This window comes from Suncus etruscus, chromosome 11 (assembly GCF_024139225.1).
Source record: "Suncus etruscus isolate mSunEtr1 chromosome 11, mSunEtr1.pri.cur, whole genome shotgun sequence".
NCBI classification, from domain to species: domain Eukaryota; kingdom Metazoa; phylum Chordata; class Mammalia; order Eulipotyphla; family Soricidae; genus Suncus; species Suncus etruscus.
This window is the reverse complement of record NC_064858.1, coordinates 39449196-39475301: the sequence shown is the minus strand read 5'-3', so window position 1 is coordinate 39475301 and position 26106 is coordinate 39449196. Positions and strand designations below refer to the sequence as shown.

The 26106-nt window shown below is 48.3% G+C and overlaps 2 protein-coding genes across 2 annotated transcripts in view; one reads left to right on the top strand and one right to left on the bottom strand.

Moving 5' to 3' along the window:
• Positions 1–26106, bottom strand: part of SYN3 (synapsin III) — a 367029-nt gene that overhangs the window by 157821 nt on the left and 183102 nt on the right. The window lies entirely within an intron of this gene.
• TIMP3 (TIMP metallopeptidase inhibitor 3) overlaps positions 1–26106 on the top strand; it is a 49214-nt gene that overhangs the window by 993 nt on the left and 22115 nt on the right. The gene's annotated exons all lie outside the window — the stretch shown is intronic.

The window sequence follows — 26106 nt, the reverse complement described above, 5'->3', positions numbered from 1 at the left end:
AAGTGCAAAGTCTTAGGTTCTAAGACTACGAATTTCGGGTCCATTTGAGGGGGGAGGAAATGAGTAGGAAGAGGAGGGCTGACCCTCCCCAGGAGGAGCTGAATTTGAGAGTGTTGATAGCAAGCAGGAGGTGGTGTGTGCAAGGGACCACATGAGGCAGAGCTGTGAGAATTCACAGGAAGACGGATTTTGTCCCCCCCCCCCCGAATGTGTGGAGAGGGGGGGGGAGAATGGGAGAATGTGCAGTGGGAAATAAATTTGTCACACAAAGCACAAAGATAGATGCATATCAAGGTGGCCCTTCCAGACAGAGGAACTTGGCGTCGGATTGGGAGAGACAGAAGCAGTTTCTGTCCTGGGAAGAATTAGTTGGGGAAAGGAAGGTTTGGGGCACTTGTGCAGAAATGGCCAACAGTGGGGCAGGAGCTGTAAAACATCTCTGCTCTCCTCTCCAGCTCATAACGCATTCAAGTCTAGTGGCCCCTCTGTATGCGTTGTGCGCGCCAGTGTGTGTGTGTGGGCGCAAGTGAGTTTTTATGCGTGTGCGTGTGAGTGAGCCGGAGCACAGGCTCGCTGGGTGTGGGGTGGGACCCAGTCAAGCCGCCTACTGCCTGTGTCAATTCAGAGGTGAAGAATGGCGCGTGTGTGTATTAAGTACAGTCGTAAAGGGGAAGGAAAATTTTCCACTGGATGCTGGGTGCTGGCCTCCACAAGTGTGCTGCAGCGAGGGGCCAGGAGAGGCCCCACGAGTGGAGTGGGTCAGGCCCACTTCGGGGATCCGAAGGTCAGCTCAGTTGGCAAGCACAGGTGTTTGTGTGACCTAGGGTCACCCTTGTGAGAAGCTTCCTTGGGGCCAGTTTCTGCACCCTTCCCTCTCTGGGTGGAGGAGCGGGTCCTGGCTGGCCTCTGCATGACCAATAAAAGCTTCTCTTCCTCCCCGGCCGGCTGCACCTAACCAAATTCAGCTTGGCCTGGTAGCCCAGAGCTGACCCTGCAGGCTTAGGAGTGGGACTGAGGCTGACAGGTGCACTTACAGGGGTTTTCTTTGTTTGACCCTGGTTGAGGTGTGTTCCCTGCGACTTGGAGCATGTTGGCGGGTGGTGGGGTACTTCCCCCTTGCCCTGGGTTTTAGGGCTTCCATCCCAGGAAACACTAGAAAAGATCATGGAAACACCATTTCCAGCTGTGGCCCTGGGCTGATGCATACTAAGCCCACTCTTTTGCGCGGGTTTTCTTCCAGATTCCCCAATGTGCCCAATCCCCCACCCCCAGAATCCCATCTTCCTGAGTTCCCAGAGCTGCCCTTCAATCAGAACATCAAGGGAGCAAAACTCAACAAGAAAGTAACAGTCTCTGAGGGGTTGGCTGGGCTGACCACTGTGTCCAGCCAGCAGCCCGAGTGGGTTTACTCTGGTGGTGGCGGGATGGGGCGGGTGTGGCTGCCTTGGAGGACTGGCTTGTGTCCCCTCCTCCTTGTTGCCTGTGTGGATACTTATCCCCCCAACCCCCACCCCCCAGAACAAACCCCAGCAAGCAGTGATGTAACCCGTTCAAGATATGCAAGCCATTGGCTAGCTTCTGCTTCCAGAACCTTCCTGGCTGTCTTCTTTCAGGGCCTGGCGGGGAAGAGCTCAGTTCAGCAGGCCTGGAGCCTCCTTCCACTCCTCATCCACAGGTGCCTCCCTCTGCCTTTCTCCCCTGAAGCCCTGGGCTTGGCACTGCCTTCTGGGGGAGGAGGAGTTAAAAGGGGTTTCTATGGCAACTCCAGGCCCTGCGCCCTGCGAAGTGTTTAGAAGAATAAACTACATGCCAGCTTCTAAAACCTACTGTGGGGGGAAGAAAAGGCCTTGGCAGCAGCCAGGCTGCCTGTGCCCCTCCCTGCCAGTCATTGCCCCTGAACTTGAGACCAAACCTTGACTTTGGAGGGCAGGGAAGAGGCCAGAATGAGGAAGCAGCCCCCACTCCATTGCTCCATCCAAGAGCTGTCTGTAAATTGGGATGTATGTGTGGTTTATGCAGAGGGGAAGGTTATGCAGGAGCAGGAGAGAATTTTGCTTCCAAAAGCCAATTCCTTCTCTCTGGTCTCCTTTGCGTGGGGAATGGGGGAGTCCCGCCCTCCTCTCCCCAACCTCCGAAGGGAATTCTAGAGTGAGGCCCGACTTCAGGGGCTCACTGCCAGCTCCTGGAGGATAGTCCCTGGATATCTCTGAATTGTTTGGACAGGGACCAGGTCAGAAGATTCTTTCAGCGTCAGATCTGTGTTGTGGTTTTAGCAAAGGAGCCATTTTCAGAGTTTCCCTCCCCCGTGCCTCCCCCGGAGAAATGGTCACTGCGGAGGGGCTATAGGTAGCCAGTGGGCTGGGAAGGGGAAGGGAAAAGCCCTGAGAAGGACCAGCACTCCACAGATCCTTTCCCTGCATCCACCTGAGGGCTAGGTATTACCCTATTTCTTGTATGCAAAGCACTGAGGCTTAGGGAAGCTGGGCTTGTCCAAGCCGGCCAGCTACTCAGTGGAGAAGCTACTCAACACCACCTCTAACTGGTACCAATGGGTCACGTAGAAGATGTGTGTCTCACTGCCAGGCAGGTTTGGCTGAAACTATGTGCACAGACAAATAACCACAAGGTTGAATTAAATGTCACCATATGGAAGGGAGAAACTAATAATTATGATTATTATGGCAATAATCATAATTATTATTATAAGGGATAAATGAAGGCAACTTTCTAATGTGCTTTGGCCATGAGAAGAAACCTTCAAAGCGACCACAAATCAAAGCTATGATTCATTGTGTATGCCTGAGGCCCAGGGGAAGCCACGTGAATGGGGGCTGGAGTGCTCAGTCCTTCTTCCTTGCACAGAGAGGTGAACTGGGCACTGGCCCAGAGGAGTGGCCATGTGCAGAGAGGAAACCCAGATTGAGGCTGGGTCCCAGCTGGCTGGAGCAGGTGTCTCTCCTGCTGTGTTCCTTTCCAAGTCCCCAGATAAGATAGAAAAGGGTTACAGATATGGTTAGTGTGCAGGAACTTGTGTCTGTTTTGCAGGAACTATTCAGCTCCATAGCTAAATGGCACATTCCAACAGGTTCATTAATTAAAAACAAAAACCACAACACAGTTCTCCAATTGCATTGGCTTTCCCCCTGCTTGCCAATATGGACAAGGAGGCCCCTTTGGGGAGCTTTTTTGGAGCTTTTGTCCTAGGCAGCTCCTGGGTGGCCTCAAGAGGCAGTGTGGGGTGTGGAAAGGCCGTGGGGTGAGCAGAGCTGGACTCCAGTCCTTCCTCCAGGACTCATTGGCTTGTGTACTCAAACACATTACTGGATGCCTTTAACCTTCAGTGGCCTCATTTCTAAAAGGGGAATAAGAATTTTTACTGCCTAAACCCTTTCATGTTTATCCATATTTGAAGAGCTCAAGGTACTATATGAATACATTTAATGTCATTACATGCACAAAGCTGTATATGGAATATCCACCTATCCACCCATCATCCATTAACTCACTATCCACCTATCTGCCTCATCTATCCTTTTTCTGTCATTCTTTCATCTATCATCCACCCATAATTCATCATCCATTTATCCATATAACCATCCACTCATCTACCCACTGTGCATCTGCACATCATTCCTTCTTTCATCATTCCTTCACTTACCACCCACCCAAATTTGAATTCATCCATCTATTCACCCATTTCTATCCATCATCCATCCATCTCTATTCATCCATCCATCCATCCATCCACCCACCCATCCATTTTATCATCTATACTTCATCTTCTATCTAAAATCAGATAAAGGTATGGTCCTTTTTAATCACTGTCTCAAATTTCTCTTATCTAGATCTTTTCCTCATTACAGTTGGTGCCCATAAAAATTTATCGTAATGGAATACCACATATAGCTCCTGTTTTTTTTAGCTGACAATATATATTAGAGGTAATTTTCAGATAATGTACACATAGCCCTATTTAATTATTTATATATGTGGCACCCCATAGGCTCAAATGTTTCAAAAACTAAATTATGTGGTGTTTGCTCTGTGCTAAGTACCATTCTTAATAGTTGACATGCATTAGCTCATTACATTTTCTTCACAGTCTTAGGATGCAAATGTATTTCTGTCAGTTACATTTTACAGTTAGGGCGAAGAAAATTAGGAAACACATTAAAGATTATCACAGACCCTCAATTTAAATCCCTGTAGGCTGTCTCTAAAGTATATTTGGCTACTATAGTCTATATTCTATTACATTGCTAAAGCTATTATATTACTATATGCTATTGTCATAGTACCACTTACTATGTACCACTATGAAAATCTGATGTCCCTATAGGCATATTGTCATGAATTCAGCCACTTTATTATAAATATGTAGACTTTCTTTGGGGGGGTTGTTTTTGGGCCACACATGTCAATGTTCAGGTATTACTCCTTGCTCTGCACTCAGGAATTATACCTCATAGTGCTTGGGGAACTATATGGGATGACAAGGATTAAATCCAGGTAGGCCATGTGCAAGGCAAGCACCCTACTCAATATACTATCTTTCCAGTCCATAAATATATAGGCTTTTATTTGTTTTTAAGCCTCACAAAGAGCCCAATAATGATGTCTTGTTAAATCCTTACGTTCACATAGATTTTTTTTTCCTGACCCTGTTCAACATGAAAGATGCCAAGAGCTTCTTTCTTTTTTTTTTTTTGTTTGTTTTTGGGTCACACCCGGCGTTGCTCAGGGGTTACTCCTGGCTGTCTGCTCAGAAATAGCTCCTGGCAGGCACGGGGGACCATATGGGACACCGGGATTCGAACCAACCACCTTTGGTCCTGGATAGGCTGCTTGCAAGGCAAATGCCACTGTGCTATCTCTCCGGGCCCCCAAGAGCTTCTTTCAATAGGGCAAACAAGTAATGGCTTTTCTGACTCTGAATTTTGCTTTGTCACCCCTTTCCCAAGCAGTGATACAAGCCTTTTCATAGTCCAGGACATGGGCTGACACTGGTAGAAAACTTGAGGCCCTTGTCTGGTTGCAGTTTGGAGCAGTTCCACTAAAAACAGTTTTCTGGTTTTGCTTTCAGAAAAGCAATGAGGTCTTTATGACATTAAGTCATTAGCTGTTGGGGTCTCCCATGAACCCACTTTCAGCCCTTGTGCTCTGTCTAAAGACATGCACCAGATTGGTTTGCTGAGGCACAGGATGTCCCAATAGGTATTACTAGGCTTATGTGGCAAGAAGAGGCTTTCTTCCCTGTCTCTCTAGTGTCCACTCATTGTTACATTTGGACCGTATTTGTCTGGGCATGGTGGGGGGCAGTGGAGATGGACTCCTGAGTCAGGGAGGGCTGGGTCAGCTGAATGGATGCTTGGTCTCATCATAATAGGACATTGATGTGCTCGTTTAAGTGAGAGTTTGACTGTCCTGATGAAAATGCTTCCAGGGCATCATTAAATGGTCCTTCTAGAGGCTAGGGAGAAGGTACAGGGGGAAGGTGCCTTGTATGGGATGACCGTAGTTCTATCCCCAGATCCACACATAGTCCTCTGAGTCCACTGACAAGTGTGATCCCTCAGCACAGCTGAGTGTGGCCCCAGAACCAACCAATGAAATAACAATAAAAACATGGCTCCTCTGGGTGGCTTCCCTAGCCCCGGCAGTTTCCTGGGTTTTGAAAACCTTTTGCTAACTTCTCATACTACTGATCTCATGAGGGTCCCCAAGTACTGGTGCAGGAGAATGGGTCATTATTCCAAACCTCAGTTTGAGTTCCTCTGTTCCAAAGCTGCCACTGAAACTCAGGCTCAGAGATTTGGAAGGACTTTTTATTCCAGTCCAAGGCTGTTTCCCAGGCATCTGCCAGGTAGTTCTCTTCTAATTAGCTGGTCTAACCCTATTGTGTGCGTATGATTCTCCATCACCCTCCTGGAGAAAACCCTGGAGTGTTTTCAGTGCCATGCCTGCAGAAGCTCAATGGGAGTGAGAACTTTCTGCTCAGCCACACTCGCCATGTACCACCGTCCCCCTTCATGCCGTGCTGGCATGAAGTTATTGGCAGAGTGGGCATTGCCTGTCCTAGCAGCCTGTTTAGGGAACCTCGGTGGAAGCACTCCTGCTTGTGCTCTGCTAAGAAAGAGTCACATTATATTCCATGTGTGCCGAATTTGTCCTCTATGGTCTCCTGGACAGCAAGGACTCTGAAGATCTGGAGAGAAACCAAGGACTCTGAAGATCTGGGGAGAAACCACTCCTTTGCAATTCCTTTCCATAGTGGTTTTCAGTCTCCTTCCAACTGGGGAGCTGGTCCCCTCCTTCATATGCTGTTTGTCACCAATATCTCCATTGCTCGCTGGCCCTAATTTTGTGCTAAGAAGCTCTGATAAAATCATGCCTCTCTCTAGTCCTGTTTCTTAGTGCAGCCCCGTTAGCCTGATCATGCATTCTATGCTCCCCATTCATTCCTCCCAGGCACCCTGTCTTGCTCATTTCCCTCCAGTGGGCTTGATATTTGGAGAAATTCTCCCTCACCCTTCCTTATGCTGAGTGTTCCTTGTTTTTCCATGCAAGAAACCAATTAAGATTCATTGAAACCAGAAGCTCCAGCCTATTATCCCGATATAATCAGCTAATACACTAATTAATTGCAGCCCAAAGCACAGCCATTTGGCATTTTCCTAAGCCTCAAAAGCCATGATGGTGGGGAGGGGGCTTTTACTGCATGCTCTGTAGGATTGGGGTTGCATTACTAAAAGGCTGGAGGTACCTCAGGGACCCTGAGTAAATGACCATTTCCCCTTCCCTTGCTTTGAGACTGGGCCTCACACCCGCTACTACCACTCCTCCCTCCTGCGAGCAGCTGCTGGCCCCAACCATCTAAGATGGGGCTGGTTAGTCTGCAGGGAACCCTTATGTCCTGCCTGAGTTCTGATCCCGTTCCCAGCAACTGGTGTGGCTTAGGGATGTTTGCCAGTATTATCTCTGCCATGTAGGAGCAGACGGCTTTGGTTTTAGTAGAGGGACTCACTGAGGAGCATTTGACAGGAACACTTAAAGCCCTTTGTGACACTTAGAGCCCTTTATGCTTAACTACTAAAGAAAGTATAGGATTGGGGCAGAGGAGCGGTCCCGAAACCATTTTTAATGCACCGATAAGTTATCTGCGAGGCTGGGTCATTTGTGCTGACACAGAAAGTGGGGTCCTTACTGTCCAGCACTCAGTTCTTTCTGTTTTGTGCTATGTGGGTTCCCCTCCCCCCCCCCCCACACACACACCCAGTAGTGCTCAGGGATTACTCTTGTTGGGCTCTAGAGACCATCTTTTGTGCTGGGAATGAAACGTGAGTTGGCCAGTCAGCCATATAAAGGGTAAATGGCCTACCTGCTTCGTGGTTTGGGATATGTGAATAATGATGGTATTAGTTCAGACAGTAGAGATAGTGCCTCCTTGCCAGAATCCATTTGATTATTTGGGTAGGGTAAGGAGGGTGAGAATTTGGCTTCCTGGCTTCAGGTAAGTTTATCTGCTGGCCAAACAGCCTTTGGAGCAGAGGAGAAAGAAATTCTAAGCAAGTCAGAACACCCTGATATCTTAAGTATCCCATGCTACCTCCCACCCCTTCTCTCATCCCGCCCATCTCTGAATTCCGATCACCAGAGAGCCCAGCTGCTGACAGTGAAGGCCTAAAATGGTCTGTTTTTAAGTCATGGGGCTCCTGATGTCGTCAGTTTAGAATGTTGGAAAAGTGGTCTGGGGGACACTTGATGAAGATGTGATTTGGGGGTCAGTTTGTGGAGATTATCTCTCATGACTTAGCTGCCATCCTCAAGCACAGACACAGAAAGTAGCTCTTGTGAGCTTGGAACCAAATCTCTCACCTCAGTTTCCTCCCCAGCACCCTGGTAGAAAGGAATAGAAGTTTTGGTGGCACGAGTGGCTTGGCAACATAATTCAGGGGAAAGTGATACACAGAGCCCAGCTAACAACTCAATAGCTGTTCACGCCATGAGATGACACCACATCACAGTTACATGCTCTGTGACAGTCCTTGGTCAGCAGTGGCCTGCACAGGTGGCCACCTGGAGGCCCTTTCCAGTGGACCTGGGAGTGTATCAGGTGTTGCTATCTAGGAACAAAGAGACTGAGATGACAAAGGACAGAGCAGCTTAGTGGCACATTTCTCTGAAAGAGGCTGCTTTGCAGAATGCAACGCATGCCCAATGGAGAAGAACAAGTGTTTTCACTTTCTTTTCCTAGAGGAAAGTTGGACCCTAAGAGTCTTCTCCATATTGCTAAGGCCTGAGATCCAGAACTTTCACCCTGTCTTCTTCCCCCATTTTGAATGCTTTTCCACTTTGGGATACTGTCTGCAAAACAGAAACGGGCTCAGAGGTTGCTATTGGGTATTTGTCTCACTCTCCATGCAGGGGTGTTAAGTTTAATTGATCTTCTATGAGGACCATCACCCCCACCCCAACTTGGGAAAGCAGGGTGGTGTGGCCTTTGTTATCTTAAATGGATGCCGAGGGGAGCACTGGTGTGGTTCTGGAGCATAACCATATAGGCATGCATGGAATTGGGATGAGAACTCACTTCCTGCCACCAAGTCTATAGCCCCTTCAAGAGCCAGTGCTGCCTGCTCCCATGACACAACTCAGCAAACACTGTCCTGATGGGAAGAGTTAGAGATGGCGGAGTGGTCTGTAGAAGTGCCTAGAAAATAGAGGTGACACTGAAGAATTGAATAAGGATGTCAAGGGTGATGCATTTTGGAGCAGAAAGTGGGCACTGACCTTGAGTCTGGCAGTCTGGGCTCTTGTACTGTCTCCCCATCCCAGATTCTGGGAGCATGCTGGGAGGTCAACTTCCTTGGTTTTCCAGTTCCTCCTCATAACACAGCAGCAATGGATCTCTGCCAAGTTGTGTGCGTGCACTTTGAATATCTATTTATAATTTGTTTGGTTATGGTCACACCTAGCAGTGCTCAGTGCTTACTAAGCTCTGTACTTTTTGCTCAGTGATGGCTCCTGGTGGTGACCAGAAAATTCTTCATGCTGGAATTAAATTGGGGACAATCCCAATTTAACCCCTGTACTATTTTTCCGGTCTCATCTATGTACAATTATAGCTCCTCATTGCCAATTATGTAGCAAGTCAACTGTTTCTGGCTAAAATTCCCTCAGTGAGAGCTCCTTAACTTAGGCAAGTCATTGACCAAAATTCACCCACAATACATTTTTGGGAGGTAATGTCTTTAGAAATATGCTCTGAGAAGATAAGAACCAGGATCTCTGTGGTTGGGAAAAAAATGAAGGCTCTCACAAAACAAAACCACTAATGAACTAAAATACTTTATCTGATGACACATTTGACCAACAAACTTCCTATTGGAGCAGAGCCGACGTGCCCAAGGGATAGACATAGCAGAAAGCTGGAAAGAAGTCAAGGTCACAGATCACTGGAGGGCATGATGAGAACTTTTGTAAACACCATTCACCCCACCACTAACATGGCTGGACAAGAGATAGGGAACACTTAATCCTTCCTGCAATGTATGTATTTTCCTGTCTTTGTTTTTCCTATGCTGGAGGAACAAATGGATTTTCTTTATTATAAGAAATAAATGAATTCCTTTATTATAAGGCAGAAATGTTGGCAAATGTGATGATACATAGCTACTCATCTTCGGCTTTGGCACAGGGGAGGCAATAGAGAGCAGTGGTGATTGTGGTAAGTTCCTGATCCTTGGGGAAGGGATGGCCAGTATCCAGCACTGATTTCTCAAAGGGAAATCCACATATTTCCAGTCTTAGGCTAAGACTTAGAATTTCTGAATGTGAAACCTGATCTTTAAAAAAAGAAACACATACACACAGGGACTAAACAAAACATGTCCCCAGGCCAGCATCTGCCCAGTAGTTCACAACCTTGAGAAAATTTCCTCAATTCCCTAGGACTGACTGCATGTTTCTGCACCTCTGGGAGCTAGAGAACATGGCTTCAGTGCTGGTCCGAATGCTGCACACATGTCCCAGGATGACTGATATACAGATTCTGGTGTCAGGACAGTCTTTTCTGGTTCAGACCTCTGTTCCATTACCTATGACCTGCTAGGTCTGGGCAAGTCCATTTGTCTCAAGTCTCAGCTCTCTTCTCTGTAACACAGTGCCTACAGCAGCCCTCATGGGCTGTGGGAGAGCTTGCAGACACAGTGGGAATCATAGCGTAGCTTGGCTCACTGCCTGGCATGGAGTAAGGACTTGATAGATGTTGACCATCGTATTCTTACTACTTGGGGCCTCTCCTAGAGCATGAGCCAGCTGGAGAATGAGGAGTCCTATCAGCTCAGGCCTATCAGCTTAACCCTGATGCATAGGAGGCATGTGGCAGAAATATTGAATGAAAGAGGACACTGGAGGACAATGCCATTCTAGTCTGTCCAAGCAATGGCTCAGGTATGTGTGTGTGTGTGTGTGTGTGTGTGTGTGTGTGTGTGTGTGTGTGTGTGTGTGTGTAAGGAGGCAGGAAAAGAGAGAGAGTGAGAGAGAGAGAGAACTTAGAATTTAAGGTCATTTTCCAAGAGATAGAATATTATGCACCACAACTATGGACCACATATGTTAATTGTTCTCTCAGAGCCACATTTAAAAACTATGGGGAAAATAATAGGTGTGATGAATGTTATTACTTTTCTTAACTCAGTATATTCAGAATGTTTTAAATTCAATATGCCAGTCCTGAAAACACTGATAACTAGAAGGAATGGAGAGATCGTACAGTAGGGAAGATGCTTGTCTTGCATGCGTTAATGTGGGTTCTGTTCCTGGCACTGCAAAGGATTCCCTTGATCTCTGCCAGGAATGATCCCTGAGCACAGAGCCAAGAGTAAGCCCTGAGGGACTGGAACCATGCCATAGGGGGTAGGACAAATTTTTCTTGCACATGGTCAACCCAGATTTGATCCCTGGCATCCTATATGGTCTAGGAGTAACCTCTGAGAGCCGTTGGGTGTGGCCCATAAAACGACAACAAAAAGTAAGCCCTGAGCATTACTAGATGTACTCTCCCACCCTCATACCATCAAATAAACCTGATTAGTGAGCTTCAAATTTGTGAAAGTGAGGGATGGAATTCCAGTCTATTTGGACACTCCCTGGCATCTACATTCAGATTGTTCATCTTGCCCGTGGGAGCAGTCACTGCATTCCTTGCCCAAGCTGATACTGCAAATGTTGTCCTCACTCCCCTTCTAGCTGTGTTTGTGCTGAGCTTTACAGAGAAGTAAGCTGGAGGGGCCCTGGGTTGTCCTCTGGGCTCTGTGTGGTGACCCATGTGGGAGCCCCCACTCTGGCTTTTTTATTGTCAACACACAGAGAAACTCAGCTCAGAGAAGTGAAGCAGTTCTCCCTGAAAGATAGAGCTGGAATAAGGATAAAAAGGAGAGAGAGAGAGAGAGAGAGAGAGAGAGAGAGAGAGAGAGAGAGAGAGAGAGAGAGAGAGAGAGAGAACACCCTACCAAGGATCTCCTGAGCCTTGCCAGAAGAGATCCCCGAGCACTGGTAGTGAGACCCCCATATTAAAATAATCAAAAATAAGTAACAACATAAAAAGATTCGGTAACATCCACCCTGATTACCTCATTGGCATCCTGCAAGGCTTAAATTCTTGGGAGACTCATTTCTGCAGTGCTGATGGAGAAAGTGGGCTGAGCATACTTAGAACTTAGTAGCTAAGCATGGTGGATGGTGATAACCAGGTCTAAGGACTTTCCAGATTTATAAATGAATTCCATCCTTTACCACATGCCTACATGTTAGGAATGATGCTTGGTGACATGATTTCACTTTAGATGAGAGAAACGGGGATGAGAAAGGTCAAGTCACTTGCCTAAAGTCCAGTTTGGTTTGCATGGTCTGACTTTTCTCAGTGGATTTAGCCAAGGTCACCCCAGCTGGCAAAGACTGAACCTAGGTTCAAGCTGAAGATCCCTGGTATGACTTCACCATCCCCATCTTCAGTCTGAATCCTACATCTCTGATTTCTACCACTTTCTGTCTCACTGTGCTAACAGGAAGGTCCAGCGAAGCTCTGCCCTCCTGCTCCAAATGGAAGGGTCCAGCTCCTGCGAGGCAGATTCCTGACTGCCAAATCCCTGCCTTAGGGAGGTGGTGGGGAAGGTGGAGAACAGGCAAGCACTCAACCCTCCCACTTGGGCACGGCCAGTGGTGAACCAGGTTGGCAAGCGGTGTGTCTAATTGCAGGGGAAGGATTAACACCCTTTAAATAGACGCCCGAAAACCAAGAATAGCCCCGCTGTCTGGAAATGGTCGGTCTTCCTGGCCACAGCCACCCCTCTTAGTAGATGCTCAATTAGTGCAGGTGACCATCAGGAATACACAAATACTAAAAATGGGTCACAGGGGAGCCCTTTGCCGCTAGAACGGTGGCCTCTGTACAATATGAACTTGAAATGGGTTACTTGAGTCTCTGCAGGCGGGAGCCCTCTGTTACCTCGCTTTGCCTCCCCTTCCTGGCATGGAGCCAAAGCCTTATGCTTTGGCCAGGGGACTTGCAGGCAGACAAGGCACAGCCAGGGAAGGGCAAGGCCCTAGGCTCTCCTTTTCCTTCTACCCTGGGCGCCAGCTCCCTCCCCAGGTTAGCCACAGAGAACAGCTTGCTTTTGTACAACTTGGGTGTTCCCAGGAACTCTTCAAAGATCCCAGTCTCTTGGAATGTCCCAGTTTGCCAAGGTGTCTTGGTTCACACTCAGACCTGCTTCTGGGTCCTGATGGAGGGCATCTTTCTATTTTGCCTCTCAATAATTGGCACTGCCCTGTCCTAGTCAAATTCAGGACCTGGTGGGCCATGAATTGAGGCCAGGAAATGTGTCCCTGGGCAAGTGGGAGGTCAGAAGCCCCCTCCCCAAGCTGTGAGCCTTCTTCTAGCCTAAGAAATGTTCTTCTGGTCAACAAAAGTAGTAAAGTGACCATGGTCTTCTCTTGGGGACCTGCTGTGACTCTCAGTTTGCTTAGGGTCTATGAACTCTAGCGGCAGATACCTGATGAGCTCCATGTAACCCACTGTGTCCCAGCTGCAGCCAAGTGAGGGTTCTTTGGTTTGCTTTTATGCACCCTGCAATAGTCAGGGCTTACCACTGACTCTATGTTGCATTTCGCCCTTAGGATGGGCTTGGATGGAGAAGGATGGAGACCTTTATTCTTAGGCCATGTCCACGTGGCTTCATCCCCCATCAACCAGCGGGTCTGGGGTCCAGGAAAGCGACGGGTATTGAACTCACTCACAGGCAGGCTTCAGGAAGCTTCAACTTTATTCATGCCCTATGTACCACATGTGTGGCCTATATCATAACCTTTTAAGCATTCAACCATTCTTAGCTAGCCCTGCATTTAACTCCTTTCAGCCATCTTCCCTTTGACCTCTATGCTGGCAAAAGACCAAAAAGCTCTAATCCCCTCTGGTCAAAACCTTATCTACCCTTTCTAAGACCCCTCCCAGGAAATGGGTGGGGTCTTGCAGGTAAGGTCAAGTTACCTAGGAAGAATGGGGGTATGAGGCTTCAACTCTACACTCAGATTTTGCTCCTGGTGGCAAAATTAGGGAACCATAGGGGTAGCCAAAAATTGAACCTGGCTCAGTCTCATGCAAGGCAAATGCCTTACTTGCTGTTCTACTATTCTAGTCCCAGAGCAAGAGATTCTTTCCTTCAGAAAACTCCATCAACTCCCTGGCAGAGCCATGGCCCAGCTCACATGTTCACATTATGATTGCCTGGCTGGGAAAGAGAAAGTGGGTCAATGCATAGGGAAGTCGCTCCCCTCGGTTTCCAAACTGAAAGAGCTGCACGGGGGCTGTGCGTGGGCCACAGCCCAGTGTGTGTGTGTGTGTGTGTGTGTGTGTGTGTGTGTGTGTGTGTGTGTGTGTGTGTGTGTGGTGGGGGGCCTGGAGCTACTATTATGTGTCTAGATGGTTTCATAATCTTACTTGACTCAGTGCTGGGCACAGTCTGCTTTTCAGATCTTAGTTTTTGGTTTATATATCTTTTGGGTTGGAGGGAAGGAACTGGTATGATGGGAAATGGTAGTGATGGAATCCAAGGGAACACCAGGAGTGGGGAGAGATGGTGAAGAGCAGAAGGAAGACATACCTGTGTTCACACCTCTGGTCCCAGGTGGTCAGCACCTAATTGTTAATCTTGCTGACCTGCACTTCTGACATTAGAAATAGTTTTTAGCTAGGTGCTTCTTAAAGCATCAGACTGAAATGTTTAGAATGATTCCAGAGATTTTAAGACCCTCCTGAAATCTCTCTGGGCTTGTTTCCCCTCCATCCAGTTCAGTGGACTTGTCTTAGACCATAGTCGAGCTAGAGAGTGTCCCTGCAAAAAATAGCAGATGAAGAGTCAACTGAGAGTTAAAGTGACTGATGCTACCTAGTGGCCAGGGGCATTTTAGTGAAGAGATGGATTGGTGGGTTCACATAGGGTTTGTGGTGGCCACCGTGGTTTTGAACCACCCATCCCACCCTTACAGCACACACACTGCATTCACACTTGTATCAGAAGAGCCTTATTTTGTGCCAGAATTCTAGGGAGGTGAAAAAAGGGCAGCCTAGGGGTGTAGGCAAAGGCACCAGGGCCTTCAAGGGAGGACTCCAGCTGACTCCCTCTGTCTGCTGATTCTGGGCAATACAGCCCCAACCCTGTCAACCCTGTGGCAGATTTTTGAGGCCTCTGTAAAAGAAAGAGTGCAGGAGGTGGGGGGACAGAGGGGAAAGGTTGGGTGTTTGCTGACAGCTCCCTGAGGGTAGGCCTCCTGCCAGCCTGCTTCTGTATCCTGAGCTCTAGGGCAATGACCCTCTGACAAAACTTTTACCAGGACATAGAGAAAGAGACAAAAAGCTGGTAGAGGGCAGCAGGTAGGGCACTGGGGTGGAAGTGTGTGGACTGAGCTCCTGCCGCCAACCGTGCCAGGCAAGGATTCCAAGTCAGTGGGGTCAGTTGGCCCCTTCACTGCTTGCTCCCTGCCCCTCCTTTCTAATTTCCTATTTCCTGCCTCCTTCTCCTCTGACACTGCTATAAATAACCCTTTAGCCTGGGCTCTGGGTGCATGCCTAGGTGAGCCAGAAGAAAGTGCAGGACAAGGTAGCATTTAGTACTGGAGCCTGGGGAGGGGGTCACAGGGTGCCTGCTTTGCCTGGGGGAATTTTGTTTTCTCAGTTTTTCTTTTACCACTTGGGCGTGAAAGGTGGGATAAGGGCAGGAAGCAGCTGTGTTGGTCTGAGGAGGCTTGGCACCCCCTAGGCTGGGCCCAGTTGAATCCTGCAGAGAACTGCCCAGGCTGGCTGAAGCCCTCAGGGCCAGGGGCTGGACAGAGGCTTCCAGAAGGCATCTCAGGATACTCACAGGCCTGGGCTGCCTTCCCAGGCGCAGAAAGATCCCCTGCAGGAGGCCAAACTCCTGTCCTTTCTTCCTCCTCAAGCACTGGCTCACTGAGACCTAGGTGTGGTGAGACCATGGCATCCATAATGGAGCAAGGGCCCAGAATACAGTGCAAAGGACATGTCTAGAACTTGAACATGACCAAGCAGCTAGCTTGTTTACTATCTTTTATGATTGTGCGTGTGTGTGTGTGTGTGTGTGTGTGTGTGTGTGTGTGTGTGTATGGGTGCTCTCAGGTAGTTCTCTAGGGCTCCAAGGCTAATCCTGATGAAATCAGTCAGCTAAGGTAGAGGATCATTGTTTAGGGTCCATGGATGTGGTGCCCTTGAGGCCCTTCATCTGAGGATAAGTGATGCTAGCGAGGTGTGGAGGCATATGGTACTAAAGATGGAACTCAGGTTGGGCAGAGCCCTGTTCCTCTCTTCCCATTTCCTACTAGTTTTGCTTTTTGCCCCTTTTCTATTCTGGGTGAGGGGTGAACTTTGGTTGTCAGCCAGAGTCGGAATTTGTGTTGCCATCTCACACTGGCTTAGGGCAGGGCACAGTCTTACATCAGTAGCCCAGGAGGCCATTAGGTGGGGGATCACATGCCCAGGAACTGCTTGGGGTTGGGGTGTGACTTTCTGTGGCTCTCCTTAGTAGAGGTTTTGCTCTTAGACAAAGACGGAGCTGGGCAGTGACTGTGTTTGCTGAGATTGCAGGTATGAGAGAGGACTGCTTGCTAGTGAATTTTTCCACTGTTCATTATGATGGTACAATTGTGAATTTGGGAGAGATGTGTTAATTGGCTTCCAGCTCCTTCAGTTGCACCTGACCCCAGGTGATGTGCACATATTCTCGGGGTGTCAGCCTGGTGCTGAAGCATGCTATTTCTGTGTGAACAGTTGCAGGGCTGGTGAGAGGGTAGAGAGGGTAAGGATAAATTAGAGCTCAGCAGCAAGGAAACTGGAGCTTGGGCTTCAGAACTCACAGGATTAATGCCAATGTGACCGGGGAGTGGCTCTGAACCTGGACCTTCCTCCCTATACATGGGATAGACCCCTTTTGTCAGGCAGGGCTGCATGGCTAAGAGAGTGCTAGGTGAGACCTTACTGAATTGGAAACCTTTGTTCTGGACTCTGCAGCCTAGAGCCAAGCTCTCTTCTGCTCACCACTTGGCAAAGTTAGACTAAGAGAACTGAGGCCAACTGAAGGTTGGGGAACCCCCTGTGGAGGTGGGATAAAAGGGAGAGGCAGAAGAAAGATCAGGGTTTGTGCTGGGAGGAAGGGCTTAGTTCTGATGTTCTCGCCTAAGGCTGGTTCAGAGCAAAAGGAATGAGTCATATACAGTGAGTAAGGTGCTTGCCTTGCAGGAGGCCGACCTAGATTCAATCCCTGGCACCTCACATGTATGGCTCCCCAAATCCACCAAGAGTGATTCCTAAGCACAGAGCTAGGAGTAAGCTCTGAGCATTACCATGTGTGCCCCTAAACAAACAAACAAAAAAAAATGAGGATCATGTCCAAAGAGGGGCCAGATAGATCAGATCAGATCTGAAAACCAATGAGGAGGTGAAACTCTTCCCAGGGCCCCCCAGCTAATCTGGGACAGGGAGAGGCCCAGAAATACCTGGGCTAGATACTTGTCATTGTCATTGCTCCAGGCAGCCTCCCTGTCAGTTTGCCTCAGTGGAGGGACACTTGAGAACACAGAGAGACCCTCATGTGACCACCCAACTCCAATCACTTACTGAGGTCCCTCTACTCTATCCATCACCAACACTTGTAGCAAGTGCTGATGCCTCATCAACTGCAACCCTAAATTGAGGGGGAAAGGAGAATTGTATGGGTCTTGGTACATGCTTTTTCCATCTTTACCAAGTCTGGTATCACCCTCACAGGCTCAAGGAAAGGCAGTGGAGGTGACCTCTCTGGAGGGCCTCTGGCCTGAGACTCAAGCACCATCCTCCTTTGCATATCCTGAACGAGCGATCACATTTCTAGACATGCAGCCCAAAGAAATAATTTAGCACAATCACACACTCAAAAGGAATTCGTCTCCATGTCAGGCACAAATAGATCACTTAATTATGGAACATTCATACAGCTGAATCTTGGGGTAGTCCCTGAATAGCTTGAGGAAATTTCTCTTCACAGCAGAGTAGAGCTATTCTCACAAACCACAGTGTGTGTGTGTGTGTGTGTGTGTGCATGTGTGCTATCTGAGGTCAAAACTAGGCCTTCAAGCATGCAAGTGTCCTACATTAAACTATATCCCTTGTTACCCCCACAATGTACTTGTGTTTGTTTCTGTTTATTGGTCACCCTGGGTTGGTGCTCAGGGGCTATTCCTTGCTCAGTGCTCAGGGGCTATTCCTAGTTCTATGGTCCTGTCCTGCTGGAGATTGAACTCAGACCTCTAACATGCAAAGCAATGGCTCAACCCTTTTAGCTATCTCTTGGCCACATAATGCACAGTGAAGTACCAAGAGCCAGTTAAGAACATAGAGTTATATGTATGTTATACACACATAGCATATACCTGTATTTAAATATGTCTAAAGATGTTTAGAGGTACATTTTATTGTTTAACTACCAAGATGTCATTGGGATTTGGGGTGATTTTATTTTTCATTGGTGTTTTCTGGAAAATAAAAACTCATAATTGGGACATTCTTTTTCTAATCAGTTAAAAAGAACAATGGTGGGAAAGTCAGGGCTTGGCTTATAGTTCCTCTGAGTTTTGAGAGAGGACTCTATAGAAAGCGGGGAGCACACCTTTGGCTCCAGGATGGTAGAGAAGGGGTAAGAAGGTGGACTATCGGGCTGGGTGGCCACTACCAGCAGGAATAGCCATTAGAGAGGAGGAGTAACTAAGAGGAACTGCCATGAGAGAGGTCCTGACCCTGCTGCCTGGTGAGGCCTGAAGAGACCCTGTGTTCTTGGGGGCTGGGAGGACAGGAACTCCACTGAATGGGAAGACTGGCATATGAGGCTAGAGCAGCCCCTGACCATTTTCTCAGGTGCATTGCCATCATCCAGAGCATCCTACCCCAGCCCTAAGAAACAGGTGTATTTCTCCCATCCCATGCCACAGGGTGGTTTGGACATCTGTGGGAGTAAAGGTCCTGGATTGCTGTCTTAGGACACTCTGTTTACAAAGTCAGAAAGGGCCAGAGAGATATGACAGTGGTTAGGGCATCTGACTTGCATGTAGCTGCCTCCTATATTCAATCCCTGGTATTGCATGGCCCTTCCAGGATTAAATGTTCACTACTGAGTGTATTGCAACACCCCTCCCCCGAAAGAGTCAGAAAACCCTCCTTTCCTCTAGAGCAGTTTCTTGACCTTGTCTCAATAGTTGTCACTTCTGACCTTATTTTCTTCCTGTTAGCCCCATCCTACTTGTTTACCCCCTAGTCTCATGCTGTGGACCCTTCTGATACAGTTACTCATTGGGGCTCCCTTGGACTATCTTGGGATCTTCTGCAACTGAGAAGTGCTGAGTTAGGGCTGATCTCCCTTGCTCTCTCTGTCCATCTGTCTGAAGAGAATGAAGGCTTGGTCTCTGTTGAGAAGAAACGTGTGGACTGTTTTGGAAAGAGAGGGCAAAGTGTAGCACTCATAGGCCGCATCTCTGCTCTGTGTATATATAGATGACATGTGTGTGCCCATGCCTGTAGACATGTTTTCATCATGGCATAATTCATCTTAAACTGGTATCATGTTAGGACAGATATTCTCTGGGTTCGCACCGCCCAGCACAGATGCCTGCATACACTCATAGGGAAGTGACTTGTAGTATGGATTTGGGCTTTTGTGACTATTTAGGGAAATTTTGCATTTTTCTTTGATATTATTCCTGTTACTCGGGGTATCCAAGGCAAGTGGGGACCTGGTTTGGGGACAAAGCCACCACCAGAGACATGACAACATAAGTAACTGAGCTCTTTTTGTCCTGGTAGGTTTCCTCAGACCTTGTAAAAACTTGGAAATAGCAGAAATGGGCACACTGAGGCAGCAGGGGACAGATTGGGCTGAAGCCCTTCCTTTCAGAACTTATGGAATAAGGCAGGCAATGTGGGGAGGCCCTGTGATCCCATTTCCCATCACCTGCTTCCTTAACCCCTGTAGGGGCAATTTAAGAGTGCAGAGGAGTTGGCTCCAGAGTGGAAGGGCAGGCATGAATTGGTGCCAATGACTATTACAAGGACATTGAAAAAGAGGTGAAACAGCTAGGTCTGGGGAAAATAATTGTGTAAACACTTACTAAATTGTGTCAAAATGAAGAAGTGTGTAAGTATCTATGTGTGTTTAGGTTCGCAGATATACACATGTGGATGTTTGTACAAATGCCTGACAGACTTGTATCATAAAGGTGCTGTAGACAATACAGCTATTCAGATGAATGAGACAGAGTTGTATGAAACATTACAAGGAAGAAAAGAATTAGATTGTCTAGTCTGTCTAGTCTGCCTGATTCTATGAGGTATGTGGGTGAGTGCACATTACACAGCCACAGTCAGGGGTTCTGAGCTTAGAACAAGGTCTGGAATGTAAGAGAAATATCAAGCATACTTCTAGTTGGGTAGTGAGAGTTTAGCTTTTTTTTTTTTTATTAAGTACCTTCTTGTTTTAGTTTTGTTTCTTTCCCAATCTCATTTTTTCTCAACAAGTAACATTGGGTTACTTGTGTGTAAAAGAAAGGGGAGAGTAACACAAGAATGTGAAAAACAAAAGCACAGAGGAAGCCCAGAAAATCCCTTACCAGGTATGTGGACTTGATCTGCAGGAGAAACGCAGGTTCCCTGACTCACCACAAATGGTGTAGTCATGAGATTTAGGGATGCTCAGTGTCCCCCCTCCCCACTGCTGTGTGGTAGGTAATCAATTAACATGTAATTTATAGGGGAGTCTACATAATAGTTCTCAGAGGTTCCAGGGACCACAAGAGGTGATTCTCAACCACTCAAGTGGGATGAGTCCAGGCAGGCCCAATGATGCAGTGTCAGAACCAGCAGAGCCTCCCAGAATACTCTTTGTGGCTGTCACATTACCCCCAATCCGTTTAAACAGGACCCTGGCCAAGAGCCACTATGAAGGGCCATGTCCCTATCTCTGCCCTCCTTTCTTGGCGTCCCTAAGCTGGAAGGGAGCAGGAGAGATGAGCCTGGGCAGCTAACTGAAGGAGGGAGTTGGTTTCTGTGCCGTGCTGGGTGTTAGCTGAGCCGGTCCGGCACCGGCAGTGGGAGCAGTGCCAGGCGGGGCCCAGGGCACAGCTCCCAGCTTAAATATGTGAATCCACTGGGGCCTGGACAGCTGCATGGCTCAAGCAGAGCAGAAGCTGCTGCTCGAGCCCGTTTCCTTGAAATCTATACAGGAACGCTGTTCCAAGGTGGCCAGTGACAGGTCCTGCAAGCTCCTACTTGTAAAAGTGGATTTTAAAACATGTGCAGAGACATGCCCTTTCTAGGGCTGCAAGAGTTTCTTATGTCAGATGGATGAACACCAAGATGAGGATGAGCTCCTCTGCTTGCACTGCACCCCCCTCTTAGCTATCCCCCAAAATATGATTCTTTTAAAATGCTTGATGGGTCTTGGCGATGCTTCCTCAAAGCCTTCCCCCTTCCTGGCACAATTGATAGAATTTTATGGGGTCTCTTCTGGCTTTGGAAGCCACATTCATCTTCTAATTCTTCCTCAAATGCTTTAGGCATGCCTCTGTCTCCCAGATTGAATCTGCTGTCCCCTCTCCCTCGAATATCTTATCCACGAATTTTATTTTCTTTTGGGGGGAGGGTTAGAGATGAGGAGACTACAGCCAACTGTGTTCAAGGATCACTATTGGTGGTGCTCAGGGGACACTGCTGCGGTGTTGGAGATCAAACTCAGTTAGTTGTGTGCAAGACAGGTGTCTTTCCTTGTACTATCTTTCTGGCCCTTCTCTGGATTCTCTGTTATTGACTTGATCCTTCTCATCAATGAAGGTGGTAAAATGAAGCCTCCCCTGTTTGCCCTCTTTGTCATCTTTTCTCAAAACACTACCATCCTCTTGAAATCCCAGTGCTGATTGATTTTTTTTGTGCACTATTGCCAGAGTATCCAGTCAGGAAAGACTGCTTTTATCGTGTCCACTGCTCAGAACGTACTTGACATTCAGCTATGTGTTCAGTAGCTTAAGTAAAGTCCCTCTTCCCAGAGAGGAAATGGATACTCAGACACGAGAAGTGTCATGCCCCAGTTTACCTATCCTGTGAGTGGCCGGGATGGACTCCCACTTAGCTCCCATGCTTCAGCCTGGAGTGGGTGACACTCAAGAAGGAAAGTTCTTTCAGGCCACTTAGCAGCAGACAGCCTCTCAGGACAACATTCTTTGGTTCTGATGTGAAGAAGCAGAACTCCAGAGAGCCTCAGCACCCTGGAAGCTCCTGCCCTCTGTTGGCTGTTGCATAGGCAGTGCCTCTGACCAAGGGAATGGCACCAGAAAGGAAGTAGCTGAATGCACAGACTCCACTCCTCCTGTCCAGGAGGCTGAGCTCTGGCTTCTGAGGCAGAGCCCCCAAGGTATTCACAGACTCTCAGCACCTTCATTCTGTTTCTTTATTTCCCACGTCGTCAGGAAACACATTCTGAGACAGGAAGTGACTTCCCAGAAGCAGCCCATGAATGGGTGGTTTAGGAACCAGCACCTTGGTGTTCTGATATTTGTCTGTCTGTAGGCTGCAGATGTCCTGGGCTGCCCTTGGGATCAAGAGCCACATGTGTTCATATGAATGTATGTATGCACAGACTCATTCTCTCATGCACATGCGTGTGCATATATTGCCTCTGTGCTTTACCTCAATAGAACATTGACAGATTCACCTTGGATGTGTGTGTGTGTGTGTGTGTGTGTGTGTGTGTGTGCGCGCAGCAATGAAGACAGGCAATGCATATTTCAGTGGCCAAGTTAGAGGGAGACAGTCACCTAGACAAAGTCACATAGTTCCTCTCTTATTGAGGGATAGCCCTGATCAGAGAAGGGGAGACTGAACATGACTCTTTGAACACGCTGTTTCTTCCTTCCTGCCAGCTGTGGACAGGGGTGGTGGTGGGGACACTTGCTCCAAAGAGGGGACTGGAACTTGACACAAGGAACCAGCTGAAACTGGTATCATTTCTACCCACTGAGCATGGGGATGGAGGCACTGCTGAAGAGGAGGGGCAGGGCCAAATTGGGAAGTGCTAAATTCAGCTCAGCCATTCTCAGCACCACCCCTCCTGTCTCCCCACCCCTGCACCCCTCTTTGCTCCCACCACCAGCCACCACTGACTTCATCCCAAGCCAGAGAGGCAGGAGTTGTGCTGGGAATGAAAACTGGGGCCTGCTTTGATCTGAACCTTCCTTTCTTGATCAGCCTCCTGGTTCAAAGACTCTCTCCCCAGCTTACTTACTGTTCCCTGCTAAAAGAATACCCACAATTGTTACCGCCTGGCGGATGGAGTGAGAAAACGTGTTCGTGTTCCCTTGGCCAGGCGGCTTCCTGGTTGGCACTTGGTTACAGCAGAGGTGGAGGGCTGGGTGGGGGTGGTAGGGAGGCCACGGGGTTCATTGGCACCTCAAGGTCCCAGCTGGCTGGCTGGTTGAAGGAGTTGACCCAACTCCATCCAGTTGGGTCACAACAACCTGGGGGTGGGTGGCCCTCATGGAGAAGAATCCCCTTTCCATCAGACCCCAGTTGAACTGCATCTGCCGTCTCTTTACCGAGACCTCCCCACCAGACACTGGCTGCTGGCTGTCCCCGCTTCCGGCCAGAACAGTGCCAGGTCTACAGCCCTGCCAAACGCATGGTTCTCAGGCCTCCCTGGGCACCTCTGGGCTGGCTTCCCACACCCATGCCTTCTCCCCAAGGAAGGTTTGGGGGTTCACCCAGACACTCCCACAGACCACTTTGGATGGGCCTAAATTCCCATCATTCCTCCCCCAGCATAGAAATGACTAAGCTACTACTTGAAGCCACTACTGTATATGAGCATTTCTAGGGAAGACCTCACTCTCCTGCGCTGCTGCTGCTGCTGCTGCTGCTGCATCTATGGGACTGATGTGAACAACCAAGTGAGCGAGTGAGCAAGTGAGCATCAGGCCAGATACCTTGGCCTGAAATTGCGATAGCCTGGATGGTACTAGGGGAGCTAGAGCCCAGTCAGTGACTCCCTTTCTCCTTTTTCTCAGCCTGGGATTATTTCCTGGTCTTTTCTCTGGTTCATTAGTCTTTCTGGGTCATCCCCTGGGACAGGGCCAAGACAATCCCAGGATTCACCACACACACATCCACAAGGCTAAAACTGAGTGAGAACCACATGGGTCTGTAGTGCTCAGGCTACCCAATGCAGTGTGTGACTGTCTTTAGTAAAGAATGAATAGGCTTGCAGATTCAGGAAGCTTCTGCAAGGAGTGCTGCTCAGCACAGATCATGTGCAGATATTTGGGGCAGCTGTGCAGCAGTCAGCAAGATGCCCTCCTCACACTCCCAGTTGTGTATGCCCCTTGAGGGATCTCACTGCTGTTTCCTGTAGCCCAGCCCAGCCTCAGTTAGGATCACGAGGACATCCGCCCCATGCCTCTTGGCTGCCTCTGCCTCTCTCAGTGGGTTTTGCAAGGTGTTTCCTGCAGATCTTACTGACACTCCTTGATGGCACGTAGCAAAGTCCACCTAGAACATCATGATCTGCTGCCTGACCTGCACAGGGGCTTGTTTGTCTTTGGCCTTACAAATGAAAAAAATGTCCCCTCTCAATCTGAGTCAATGGGGGAGGAAAGAGGGAGATGAAAGTGAAAATATTCTTTCTCTTCCCGCAAAATTAGACTTCTGGGAATGCGCTGTGGCTTGGCAGGGTTCAGGTGAGACTGAGGTGCAAAAGTGTGGCAGTGATCCCTAAGGCCTCAAAATAAGGCTTTTTAAAGTTAGGGATGTAGGGGCAAGGCTGGGCTAAAGAGCAGCCAACTTCCTCTCACTAAACTTTGGAGGTCAGGGAGGTAGCACAGAGGTTGAGACACATACACATGCCTTGCAGGTATCCAAGTGAAATTCAATCCCTGGAACCATAAGGTTTACTAGATTTCCTCAGGCAGTCTCAGCTGCACAGGACCAAACATCCTCAAGCCTTTGCTTGTACTGCCAGCCATCACTGGGAGTTACCCTCTTCAGATGTTTCAAGCTTTGCTAAGAGCAATGCCCCTCCCCCAAAAAACATTTGTTTCCTAGCAGCTCAGGAAACATTTGAAACAAGTTTCTAGGAAGAATGAGGCTGATGGTCACCACTCTTGTCCACTCTGTGGGAAAATTGGACCCAGAGCGGAGGTGAGTCATCAAACATTGCTTAAACAGTCCTAATAGACTATAGAATCTATAGGGCCACTGGGCTGTGTTCATCTAGCTGAAGCCAAGGCCTCACAGCAGAGGGTTGAGGATGATATCTGGATTTTCACTTCCTGGGCATGGTGTAACTCCTGTGGTCCATATGATCATGAATTGAGAGTAGTAGCCAGGAGAGTGACCTTCCTGAAGCAGGCATAGATGGCATCCAGTGACCTCAGCCCATTCAGGATAACTTTGCTGAGAGAGAAGAGTCAACTAAGCAGAATGAAGAAATGGAAGGGTTATGAAAAGAACCAGCTCCCTGGGGCCAGAGTGATGGCAATGGTAGGGCATTTGCCTTACAAGCAACTGACCCAGGATGGACCACGGTTCGATCCCTCAGTGTCCCATATGGTCCTCCAAGCCAGGAGTGATTCCTGGGCACATAGCTAGGAGTAACCCCTGATCATCACAGGTGAAATTCAATCTCCACCCTCCCCCCAAAAAAATACCAAACCCAGCTCCCAGACATCGGCAGTTCAGAGACTCAGTATTTTCTGTATCAGTGTTTCTCCACTGAGGGCCATAGGAAGGTCCAGTATATTCTGAGTGCCACAGGTGAAAATTGCAGAAATAGGGGCAACAGCATGGGACTAGATGTAAACCAGTAGGACCGGGCTTCCTGGAAGGGAGCAGGTCAGAAGGGGCCACACTTGGAAAAGGCTGAGAAACATGACTTTTATAGAAGACTCCTCTCTTACCCCCCCACCTCCAATGATCTGCACACAGTGAATTCCAGCCCAGTTGACTGACAATCACTAGTGAAGCCTGGCTTCCCCCTCCCAAGATGTAGAAAGATAAGAATCTGTTTTGAAAGTTTTCAGGGTTTTTATGAAATACTAAGTCATAAATTGCATTGCCAGGAGTAATAATCAGGGTCAGAGGTTCCCAAACCTCCCTCTTTTCAGGAAGAGAAAAAATAATTGCTCAGCACCCCCATCTACCCTTATGTGAGCATACAGAATCCCCAGTTGCACTGCCTCCACCCAAGGTTCCAGTGCTCTGAAGGGGCAGGAATCATCCACTTCAGGAAACACTGATGGGATGAATCTTTTTCACACTGATAGACAATACTCGGAAGATTTGCATGCACCCCACCCACTCCAACACATGAGAGAACTGGAGTGAGGGAGTGTGGGACTACGTCATACACACAGCTACAAAAATATTTAGGGGTTGGAGAGATAGTATAGAGGGTAGAGCACTTGCCTTGTATGCATTGGACCCATGTTCCATCTCTGTCACCCCAAGTCCTGCCAGGAGTAATCTCTGAA